Source organism: Oryzias melastigma, linkage group LG11, assembly GCF_002922805.2.
Source record: "Oryzias melastigma strain HK-1 linkage group LG11, ASM292280v2, whole genome shotgun sequence".
NCBI lineage: Eukaryota > Metazoa > Chordata > Actinopteri > Beloniformes > Adrianichthyidae > Oryzias > Oryzias melastigma.
This window is the reverse complement of record NC_050522.1, coordinates 6,816,924-6,829,445: the sequence shown is the minus strand read 5'-3', so window position 1 is coordinate 6,829,445 and position 12,522 is coordinate 6,816,924.

Here is a 12,522-nt window from a genome sequence, read left to right as displayed (position 1 = left end):
ATGCACCTGAGAAAGTTGAATTCATCTCTTAAAGAAGAGAAGCTCAGCGAAGGAACACTCTGGTACCAGAAGAGAGTAAACGTACTCTAAAACCAATTTTCACATCGATGGTGACAAAGAGAAACTCTAAGTTTAAAAAAAGGCCAGATAAGCTTTTTTTGTTAATCATATCAGTTGTAAAATCAATAATTCTCAATACTTTCCATGTTTTGTTTGTGACAGTTGAAAGGATAATGATTCCCTCTATTCAGTTAGCTATTGACTTTCTATCATGAAGCAAGTGCAATAAGTTCATTGTTTGACAGAAAATACAAAACATCACAATAACACAATCATCCATCCAATATTCATCCATCTCAAATAAGGTAACCACATTTTAGCTATAGTGTGGCAGAAAGAAACATCTCAGCAAGAAATAAAAAATTACTAAAACTGTTGCTTTCACACTTTAGCTCAAATAAACTCAACAACCGTTGCTAACTCATTTCCAAAAAACACTTTTTATCTGTGAAGATGAATGCTGCGTTTATTAATTTATTTATTTATTCCATATTCGTTCAAGACCGTTATATCACCCCTTTCTAAAGAAATCCAGCTTGAAGAAATTGAACTTTCTGTGTTTACCAATTACAGGTTCATTTCTTATCCTTTTTTGGAAAAAAAATGGAAAAGTTAATTTTGAACCACTTGAGCAATTTTTTGACCATAAACAACCTCTTGTACATACTTCTTCTTCTTCACTTTCAGCTTATTCCTTTCGGGGTCGACACAGTGAAAAAGCACCCACTGTTTCGCATCAGTGATTTGGCAGAGTTTTAACACCGGATGGCCTTCCTGACACAACCCTATATTTGAAGGGCACAGGGACCGGCCAGACATGGATCACTAATAAAGGGCACAGGGACCAGTTAGGCAGCAGTGTCAAGGGTCTTGCCTAGGGACCCAATCGGGATGGAGGATCGAACCCAGGGCTCCTGCGTGCCATTAGGAGTGCCTCAGGGTTTGATACTCAGACCTCTGCTGTTTTAATGAGAAACACGATAGAAAGAGAAGAAAACTGAATTCCAAAAGAATAAAAGTTTGAAATCTTGGTGTCACAAAAGACACAGACTTGAGTTTCAATGTTTCGATTAAGGACAACCATCTAAGTTAAATAGTAATTCTCGGAGATCTCATGTTCAGACAAAATTTGGAGAAATGTCATCCCTTCATTTCCTGGAGGGTGGATTACTGTAAGTCTTCTCTCTCCTCTTCCAGACAAAGAATGTTAGAAAGCTTGAAGTAGTTGGAGTTTTATGCAGAAAAAGAGAACGACAGACCACATCACATAGTGCTAACACCGGCTGCCAGTTGCATGTAAAATTAATTTAAAAACATTACAACTGGATTCTAAATCCTTAAGCAGTGTGGGACCCAAAACCCATCAGATCTTAAAACCTAGCCAGGGTCTAGCCCTCATTTGGACTAAAACTGCTGAGATAAACTCCAGGAATCACTGATACCTTGCTATGCGTGAATAACAGATGGACGGATAAAGGGGTCTGTTGATGGCATACAAACCCAGCAGAGCTCTAAGGTTTGCAGAAGCTGGTAAAACATTGAGTCAGAAGTAAAAAGGGTAAGGCTGCTTCTAGCTACTTTGCTGCAGAAGGAAAAAGCTTCACGATGAACTTAAATGTTCACTAACTGTAAAACGCCTGGTACACACCGGACACGGAAGGGCTGCAAAGCGGTGTCTGCACATTCCATCGTCGAGTCGACAGGCGCTTCTGCTAAGCTGTGGTTAGTAAGTTTTTTTTTTTTTTTTTGCCATCAGACACCCCACCCTCCTCACCCCAACCAACACCTCTCCCCTCCCCCGCTCTGTAGTCATGCTCTTGCGTTGGTCTGTGAGTCTTTGTTTTCTGTGTATTTTCATCTCAACAGTGCGTTTAGGTACAAAAATATGAGCGCATCAATCGCTGTATTTTATTGTGGAAAAATTAGTAATATTTTGAAAAATGACTGGATTTTATCATGTGACTTGCCGTAACTTCCTGCCAGACATGGATCACTAACGCATAAAACTAAACCGGATGTTAACACAATTGTTGCATGGTGTGAGACGTCTGCGGAAATCCGCGGCGCTTCACGGCTGGTGTGAATCACAGCATAGGTTAACAATGGAAGCAGCCTCCGTTCCGCGCCTCTTTCCAGCGGTTCCGCGTCCAGTGTGAACCGAGCGTAAGTCTAAACTTAAAATGTTCTAAACTTAAAATGTTCTACCTTCCAGTCTTAGTTTAAAATATTGCACTATTACAGTTTTGCGTAAAGCATTTATATAAATGTTTTAAATTTCCAGCCAGGGGGCGTGGCTGCAAAGTTCATCACCAAAAGCCGCGCCCCCTCAGAGGAGATTTTTGACTCAAAGACTTTAGATCAACATGAAACATGGCTTTTTAAGATAGTTAGGTTCTGGAATTTTGGTTAAAAACTCCATAATCATAATTAAAACACTATTGGCAATGTTTTTTTTTTTCTTTAAAAAAAACGTCATAGGGAGACTCTAAAACAAAATCCCCTTGGCATGCCCCGAAAAAAAAAGCATTTTAATTCTACAGTTTATTTTGTTAGTGAAAACAAAAATGCAAAATTGTGTTGCATACTTAACAAATGTCTGAGTTTAGACTTGGACCATGTGGGTAAAAAAAAGGGAAAATTACTTTTGGGACAAAATAACATTTTCGCTTGACTAGATCCACAAAAACAGAGGTTAAGGCTTAATAAAGACTTATGAATATACTTAAACATCTACAAAACTAACAATTATAATTATAATTCAAGTTAAAAAAAGAAAATGTGTGGCAGCATCAACCTGAAAAAGACTCTTTAGGAAATCTGACCATCTGATTCTGGCAACAGAGCCAGAAAGTGGATTCAAACTAATGTTTAACAGCTTATTGATAGTGCTGAGTCAGAAAACAAGCTTCCAATAAAATACAGCAAATTAATATACTTTAATATAGTATCATTGTTATGGGGATGCTGCAAGTAATGACCAGTATTAGCTATGAACATTTGTCTAAGTAGCCCTATACTCCTAACCACACAAGACAGGTTACCATGGTTACTCCTTACAAGGTATATACTTAGAATTGTGACAGTCATCAGAAGGCAAATGTCTAGTTTGCATAATGACACCCTTACACAGCTGTGACTCAGACACGTCAGAATGATGGCAGCTCATTGGTCAACCCCCGCCGGTGGGAATCAACTGTCGTTACAACAACAACCAGGAAAGATGTCCTCAAAGGTGTCAATCACAGTCAGTGTTACAGTGATACTTTTATTTTCAGAATGATACTGCCATAAAAATCTGAAAAGCATAGAAGTTGTGTTGCTTCAGAAATGTTAAAAAGAGAGCTAATAATGTAACATTATGTTAAACTCACTGATATTTTCTCAAGTTTGTAGGGAAAAGACGGATATTTGTTGTCTGGTAAAACAAAAGCTTGTGGAGCTCAGACAAGAATGCCACGCTGTATTATGTCTAGACTCCGGTTTTACTGTCAAGTGTTGAGAATATATGCGCTTGTGTTTTTCTGTCTTCCTGTTTAAATGCCATCTTCATCTATTAGGTAAAGAGACCTCAGCACATCATCATCAGTAAGCCGGAGGAAAAAGTCAAGCAGGAAGGGAAAGCGTGTACGCCAGAATAATATAGAAGAAATCTTCCGACATGATCTGGTTCTTCCAAATGTGTTGGAATTTGTCTTGCAGTACATCTACATGTCATCTTTAGATATTTTTAGGCGTAAAACGTGTAGTAGGGAGTCATAATATGTATGGAAGGAGCTTCTCTGGGACATGATTAATTCAACCGTGAAAGCCCATTTTCTTAAATAAAATATAGATTTGTTTTTTTATTGTTTTAAATGTTTTGATGAAAAAAAAGCAAAAACATTTTTGGGGGAGATACAGATATTAAAATTATAACACATTTGGGTGATTTAGTAAGTTTTAGCTTTGAGTGTTCAGGAAAAACTCACCCACTGTCTCAAATTTGATACACATTTTTTGGTATAACTGTATTATAGTTAATTATTTATCCAAAATGTTTGCATTATTTTAATAAAGGAAGTCTTCTGATCAACAACAGATGAGTTATTCTCACTATAAGGTCTTGAAAGTTAGCTAAACTTTTCACTCCAAAAGTGTTTTTGAGATGTCATGGAAGCAGCCATTTTGAAATGAGCAGGAAAAGTCCTTATACTGCCCCTAGTGGAATGAGGATGAACTACAGGGCGAAAAATTGACGTTCTATACAACTGGGTTTTTAAGGGTCTCAGAAATGCCCATATTAAATATGACACAAATGACTATAGGGTTATATTCTCTTTTTAATATTTACAGACTATTATTACCTTCAAGGATACAAAATCTTATATTACTTTTTTTTATTGAAAGCTTCTAAAAATGATTTTATGTTGATGTTCTATTCATAACTATGACATTGTATACAACATTTTACTCACTGTCAAGGCAACTGCATAAAACGAAAACAAAACATTTTTTTTTCCTAAAAGTATGTTTATTATTAACCATCTTTTTTGAACTGGCTGTGGCAGATTTCTCTCCTTTGCTCTGCCACTCTGATCCAACGTCTTTAAGAAGGATTGCAGTGGGATTTTGAACAGACTGCTGTGGTCTTAAAACGATGAATATCATTGATGATTCATTAGCTTTCAATAACAATGTTTTATTTCAACAGCATGGCCCTTTTGGATCCTCCTGATCATTCTAATCCTCATACCACAGCTCCAGCCTTGAATAAAATTTCTACATTTCAGGACAAAATTGGATTATCACAGTCATCTTCTTTTAATTTTCACTTTACAGTTATTCACATTACAGTTATTCAATCAGTGACTTATCATCACACCTGCTTTATGGCAATATGTGAGATCATTTATTTTTTTCTGAAGTCATGTCCAACAATATATACATATATATATATATATAGTCTCAGTTATTAGTCTGGACAGATATTGGATTCCAACACTTACTTTATTTACCACATTGGTTGGACATCAGCATATCCAGTTCTGTGCATTGAGGTTGGAACCTGTTTTTCCGTCCCTTTTTTCAACATTTCTAAAGCTGAACCTTTAGTCTGTCTAGTGAATTTTTTTTTTTTTCTTTGCTTTATGGGATAATCTTTTTCTCATTTGTCCTGATGAAAAAACTAATTTCTGCAATCAAAAGAAACTGCTGTGGCAGACAGAAAAGCATTTAGACTTAGTAAAAGGTAATCAATTTTTAGTAAAAGGTAATCAATTTTTGATGTAAGCTGGTGCACTAAGACTAAAATTAAGAACATGTTTGTGAGGTACTTTAAAGAAGTTTATCATTTAGATCTCGATTTACAGCAACAGCTTTGTTACCATGGCATTAAGAAAATGAACCAACAGATAGATAGATAGATAGATAGATAGATAGATAGATAGATAGATAGATAGATAGATAGATAGATAGATAGATAGATAGATAGATAGAACAAGGTAAATCATGTTAAATCGGGCATTAGAACTATCCTATCTTCATACTTTGCAACTCACAGGTTTAGAAATTCAGCAATCCCCTCAGTCACACTGACCTGGCATAGTGTCTTTAAGTTGTCAACCCCCCCAGAGAGATTGGATTTACCTCTTAGAGAGATCATGTTTAAAGTGATCATTTTCTCTGGGTTTAGAGGCTGAATAGCTCTGCAGGAAACCACATATGACAATCCAAGGTGCTTTCATGTCTTTTTCTCTTCTAGTTTATGTTTGCTCAGGTGTTTCTCTTATTTCATTTATGGTGCAGACATCAGCAAAAACCGCAGTCAGCACCAAAACGGGCATCAAATCCTCGTCTAAAAGGGTTTTAAGGTTTTTCCGCTTTATGTTCTGTTTCTTGGCATTTCGAAGCCTTAATATAAGGCGCTTTACTGTCCCATTAAGCCGAATTCATGTGAGGCGTGATCCCTTCATTTATCTATCTAGAAAATCTGTTCACTGACTGGGTACAACAGAATAAAGAAAAAACAGTGATGAAACTGGATATTGTGAGACTTTAATTGTTGCAACAAGTTCCTCAAAGTCAAGATACAACAACTTTTAAGGTTGTTGCAAATTAGCGAAGCCTGACTAAATGGTTCTTTGGAAGTTATGACATGCTTGACTGAGTTAATATGATTGAGTTCAGTTATGAAATAAAAGACTTTAATCTGTGCATCATAAATGAAGAAGTGAAGATTGGGAGTGTTCTTTGTGTCAGTGTTCAGCACTCATTTATACCTGGATGCTAAAATGCCAGGATGCATCATTTCCTTTGAGAAATAATGGCAGCAGCATTTTAAGGTATTACTGCATAACACATGTTGAATTGACCAAAGTATATTTATGTGTTTGTTGATTCCAGGCCATCAAAAATAAACAAATATATATATATATAAAATTACCATTAGCCAATCATCATTCTACACCTCTTGACTGCAGCCAATCAAGCATACCTTTTCACTGCACATGCCTATAAACTACATTGAGTACTCAGATAACAGATGCAGAGTTTTTCCTTTAAGCTTTAGAAAGTTGAGATTTTTCAGCATCAGATTTCTAACCGCGGATGTAGTTGTGTACGGCTTTATTTCTTTTCCTCTATGACAAGTTTAATCACAGAACAAACCTGGAGCGTTTTTGTTGGTCCTTTTTACATTATAGTATATCAATAATCAATTGTTGTAAATCAATGATCAATTGTCTAGTTTTGAAATTATTTTTTACTGGTAGTGATTGATTCAATTATAAACTTTTTAATCACGAGCATGGATCATTAATCACGATTAATTGCGATTATCTTTTTTTGTTACAGTTTTTTGCGACCACTTATATGCGAGTAATCACAATATGAAAGCACACACAAAACTGTACATTTAGGACATTCATTAATAATTAGTGCTGCCAATCGATTAAAAAAAATTACAACATGAATTACACTTTGGATTGTGATTAATCACAAACAATTGCAATGTTTTAATAGGTATATTTTATATACCTAGTTTGAACAAAAAGCCCATCTCCATCTTCTTGACCAAAACAAGCAATAAGAGGTGAACTTTCTAGTTAAACTGATGTATAAGGGCTCCATACATATATATATATAGGATGTTGTTGTCTCATGCTGAAACATTGAATACATTTGGTCATTTAGCTTTGAAATTCAGAATTGTAGAACATTTAATGTCCCTTTTGAGAAAGAAAATGTTCATAAAGTGTTTCTGTGGGTTACAGTGGATTCAAAGCTCCTCCCCTAAGCTGTTGATAAGGCAGAACAATGCTCGTTCAAATGAAAGCCTGGAAGACTTTAATTAGTGGCAGCATAATTAAAAATAAAGATCATGCTGTCTTCGCTGCAAACATAATTTTAATTTTAAAGAAACCTTTCATGAAAATAAACAGTGGAGATGTGCTTTTTACTGCTATACCTTATGAGTAAATTCCAGTTTGATTCATGCATTACAAGTTCTGGAACCTCTGAGGAGATCTACCTTCATTTTCCGAATAGTCAATCAATAATGAGAGCAGAGCTGCACTCACAATCACTAGAATTTTGCTTTTTGAATGGTGGGAAAAGGTTCAATAAGGAAATAGTCCTTTTTGACACTAAGAGCTTTAAAAACTATTCCAACAATAACAGCTGTGACAAAAGGAGATCAAGAATGGTTCTTTTGTCCACATATATGATTTGAAAGTCGCACCAGTTATAGATCAACCAGAACTGCAAGAACAGACTTTTTTAAAAACTTAATTTAAAGATTTTCAGTTTTTACAAAACTTTGAGCATATCAAAGGATTTGTACCAACACAAAAAACACATTTCACAGTCATACCAACCAGTGGTGTGCCCGATTAAAGTTAAACCCGAAATATTTAAGAAATATAAAAAACAATAACAGACAAAAATAATTAGACATTAAATTAAATCTTAAAGTATATACCAAAGAAATGCTAAAAAAAAAAATAATAAAAAAATAATATTGCAAAGTATCCTTTCCATAGATATACACATCAGTAAACGTACACTTACACACATAACTAACGCACAGCACTGCACCATTTTAAGTCACACTAGCATTAATTATAAGTAATCAACAGTAATTATACCTTCTCATTCATGCAAAAAGCAAACATACGTGATAAAAGGCTTCCATGGAGCCCTGTAAACTGTGCCACAAGTACTCCATTTTCAGACATAACAAAACTTCTCTCACCCATTGAATAAATGAAAGATGCCGAGCATCCTTCTATTTCATCAGTATCAGTCTTCAGGCTAACAGAGATAGAAAGGTTATAGCATTTGTTTGACATGAAGTCAGACCTTGCTTATTTGGAAGAACTCGAAAGACCTTCGTGTATGGTTTAGGGTCTACCTCAGTTTTTATTTCACCTTCATGCTGCTTATGTATATATTTTATATTTTATTACTATTATTAATGTTACTTTTCACTTTTTTATTATTATTTCACCTTGTTTTTGAACCAAGTGGGTAGCGCTCAAATTTCGTTGTACTATGTACAAGGACAATAAAGGCTATTCTATTCTATTCTATTCTATTCTATTCTATTCTATTCTATTCTATAGTTCTGCTGTATATATGTGAGATGAACATATAAACTTTTTTACTCATTGTGGCAGCTGCCTGACTGCAACTTAGATATCTATCATCAGAAGTTCTGGATATTCTTGCCAGTTTCTTTTGTTAAATAAGCACGATGGAATAAACTTATTTGTATTATACAGTGTTGTACACAAATAGATGTTGAGTGAATACGATTGATACTCCTGTCCCAGATGTCGTCTGGAATCTGTAAGTTTAGGTCATATTCCCATAGATTTTTCAATCTATCTAAAGATGTGAGTTCTATGTGATGTAGCAAGTTATATGTGCGAGAGATTTGACCCCAGAGATAGATTGGAGATGCAAACAGAGGAGATGGGGAAGGTTTAGCTGGATAAGACGTAAAGTGTTTTATGACAAAGCTACGGACCTGCAAATATCTGAAAAAGTGAGACTTGGGCATGTCAAATTTAGTACTTGGAGTTTGAAATGTCATAAAGGAGCCCTTATCGAATGAATCACTAGAAAATATAATGCCTTTTGTGTGCCAGGTTTGAAAGCCAGAACCACACAGAGCTGGTAAAAAGAACAGTTTTGAGACAGTATGAGAATAAAAAGTGTTTGTTTAAAACCAAAGTGGCGGTGGCATTGAAACCAAATATTTTGTGGGTTTTTGACCACTGGGTTTGCGGACCATATAGCTGGTTTAAAAAAAAAAAAAACTGTACCTTTATATATTATATAAAAAACAAAGGATGACACAACCATTTAAAGTCCCAATCCGATCATCTATTAATCTATTCTTAGAGTTCCCAGTGGTTTTTAATTATGATTAGAGTTTTCCAACCGTTTTCATGGACCAGGGACATCCAAATACACTAAATTTGCGAATACGGAGGACCCTTCCCTGTAACCATCTCACTCACTGATCCATACTCATCAAAAACACTTCTGATCATGCATTGTAAAATATTTCTTAAAGAACATTGGAGTATTGCTCAACATAGTTTTTTTTTTTTTTTTTTCAGAACAAAAGACTGTACTTCCGTAACAGCGTAATTTATGACAAACATGAGGAGTGTCACTCAGTCACTCAGTCTCTCTGTGTCTTAAAACCTTCATCAAATAATAAACAACTGTCCAGATAATAATTATCTTCTGAGATTTTCTTCTTCAGCATATCAGGATTTTTTTTTTTCAGCTGCTTCTGAGTCAGCTGATGCCATTTCTCCATGCAGGGCCATGGAGAGAGGAGGAGGTGCTCCTCTCGTGGAGGGGGCTCTGCTGTGTGGAGATTCACCTCAGCACCCCCTTTGGGTGCAAAAGTTTCACAGAAGTGCCTTGAGTTGTCAGAGTTTTTGTGAGAAACAGGAAGAGTCACGTGACTGAAAAATATGTGAAACCGCAAATATAGAAACGCAAAAATGCGGGGGAACACTGTGTCTTTTTTTTTAAGCCAAATTAAAAAAAAAAAAAAAAAAAAGCTGATTTTTTTTAGGACATAGTTTCAAAATTCAAATCTGAGTTGTTGTGCATGTTGGTGTGAAGTAAGTCAGCACCCCTTTCCTCTCACCCATCTGTTTACATCCTGTCCAGCTAGCTTACAGCCCCTCACACTCCCATCCTAACATTACCTATGCAACAAAAATGGCAAGCAATTTTGTAGCTATCCACCTGTATAGCTTTGAGCAAGATTCCAGGTCAGACGACATTCATGGATCAAGTCGTCTCCAATTTTAGGTTCTTTATTTCTGTCTTCCATCATCAGAAAGAAAGAACGTTAAAACAGCTAAAATCCCATTTACATCCGTGTGGGTCTTTAATTTTTCATTGAACAGAATCACTTGTTTGCTGCCTATATGTTTTCTAATATTTGAGCCAGTCTCCTAAAAAGACAAAAGCCGTGACATACAGGCGGCAAGGGGCCTTCAAACACTTCCAGACTAGAAACTGCTTTTGAAAGAATAAAAAACTGGATGGTAAATAATTTATTTTTGCTGCAGTCAACCACTATGTGACAATACTCCTTGAACAGTTTGTCTTCTTCCTTGTAGGGGAGAGTTGCAACTGTTGCAGCGGCATTTTAGTTGTTTTCTGAATTGATCTGCTGCCAAACATGCTGCAGTTATTTCTTCACATGTTCATGACCCACTGAACAAGTGAGAACAAATTATTTTTATGGTGTCTCAACTTCTTTCTGGGTCACAGAGATTTTGCTGTGATTCCTTCTGAGTCCTGCTATTAAAAGATAGTACATGTATGAATTATGGATTCACTCTTAGAAGCTAAAATTGAGCCAAAACAGAAAGCTGTTTTGAGGAAAAGTGCACGCAGCCAAAGCTAAATCTGTCCATGCACAGAGAGACTCTACGTCTATTATCACGGTGGCATGTGGTAATTATTCCTGTGTTGTGCCATTTATGCAACACTGGCTGTCAAGGATTGGCTGCAAGGTTTAACTTTTATGACTATGCAGTAAAGTATAAGGGTTTCTAATATGCATATGTAGCATTGTGTATAATTGTGTCTGCTAGCATATTTCTCTGGAACTTTATTCTCCTCTCATGAACACAATCACAAATAGTCTTGGGACTGAGGGCCATGGCCTTCACCTTTTTTATGATTTAGGTGCTTATTGGAGCGTGCAGTCTGCACCGCGGATGAGCTTTTAACATTGGCCTCAGCAAAAATCCCATTTAGTTAAGAGCTCAGGAAAGTCCTGTCTTGGGGCTAAACAAAGACGAGCAAAGCATCAAGGAAACCAAAGGCAGTGAGGGGACAGTGTGTTTGAGTTCTGCTGGTTGTTGCCTTTCTTTTTGTAAAGGTTTTGTGCTTTACATAATTAACAAATAAATGGCCTTTTAAAACTAAATGCTCTTGACCAGTTTAAGGCTGTGACACACTACTGCTACGTACAAGTTGTACTATTTCATGGATGAAAATTGGTCATATGTGAATATATAAACTGAGAAAAAAATGAGAAAAGGTGTGGTCTGATGTATCGCGAGTGAACCACGTAAAACCATGACTGGAAGCTAGAAACCCCCAACTCAGTATAAACTGATGAAGGGGTGGAAGATTGGCTGATTTATATATATATATATATAAACGTCCATTAGACATACATGGACATTTGGACATTTGGGTATGCATCTGGCAAAAATCACGCACAACTGTATAAGATTTAGATAATAATTAAGCATAAACTGCGCAAAAGATGCATAAACTGCGTAATTCTTAACTGACCAAAAATGTTGACACATGTGCACACATTGACAAATGACGATCAAGAAACAAAGTACATGTATACATCACACATGTATCACGAAAGACCAGATCATGTACATAGCTGCAGTGTGACATGACCTCTAAGATCTTGATGTGCTCTTTGTCCCTTTATTGCAGACATTTTATTCTGTCTCACTTTCCCGTTTTTACCTTAAACATCTACTTTTCCCATCATATACAGCATGAATTATACGAGTAAAAATCTTACAGAACTACTTTTAGATGCAAAATCTTGCAGAAGTTATTTTTCTGTATAATCTTTAATGGACAGTTCTTAGTTTTACTTAACTTCTTCAGACCTCATATGCACCCATACATCAATATGTGACAACTTGGGTGTGTGAAAAATGTGTTGACTCATATTGGGGTTGTATAGAGGAGCGACCGCATTTAAAGCTATGGACACACGGGGCATCTGATGCATGTTCAGGAATGGGCTAAACGAGGATTCTTGACTGTGCATTTAACCCATGGTGATCACACTGAATGAGCAATGAGGTAATTGTTCTTCTTTTTTTAGTACTTCCTAGAGACTGTCGGGCACCTACAGTCCCTGATTTGCCGACGCTTCAATGGCTGCATGTTTTGTACATACAG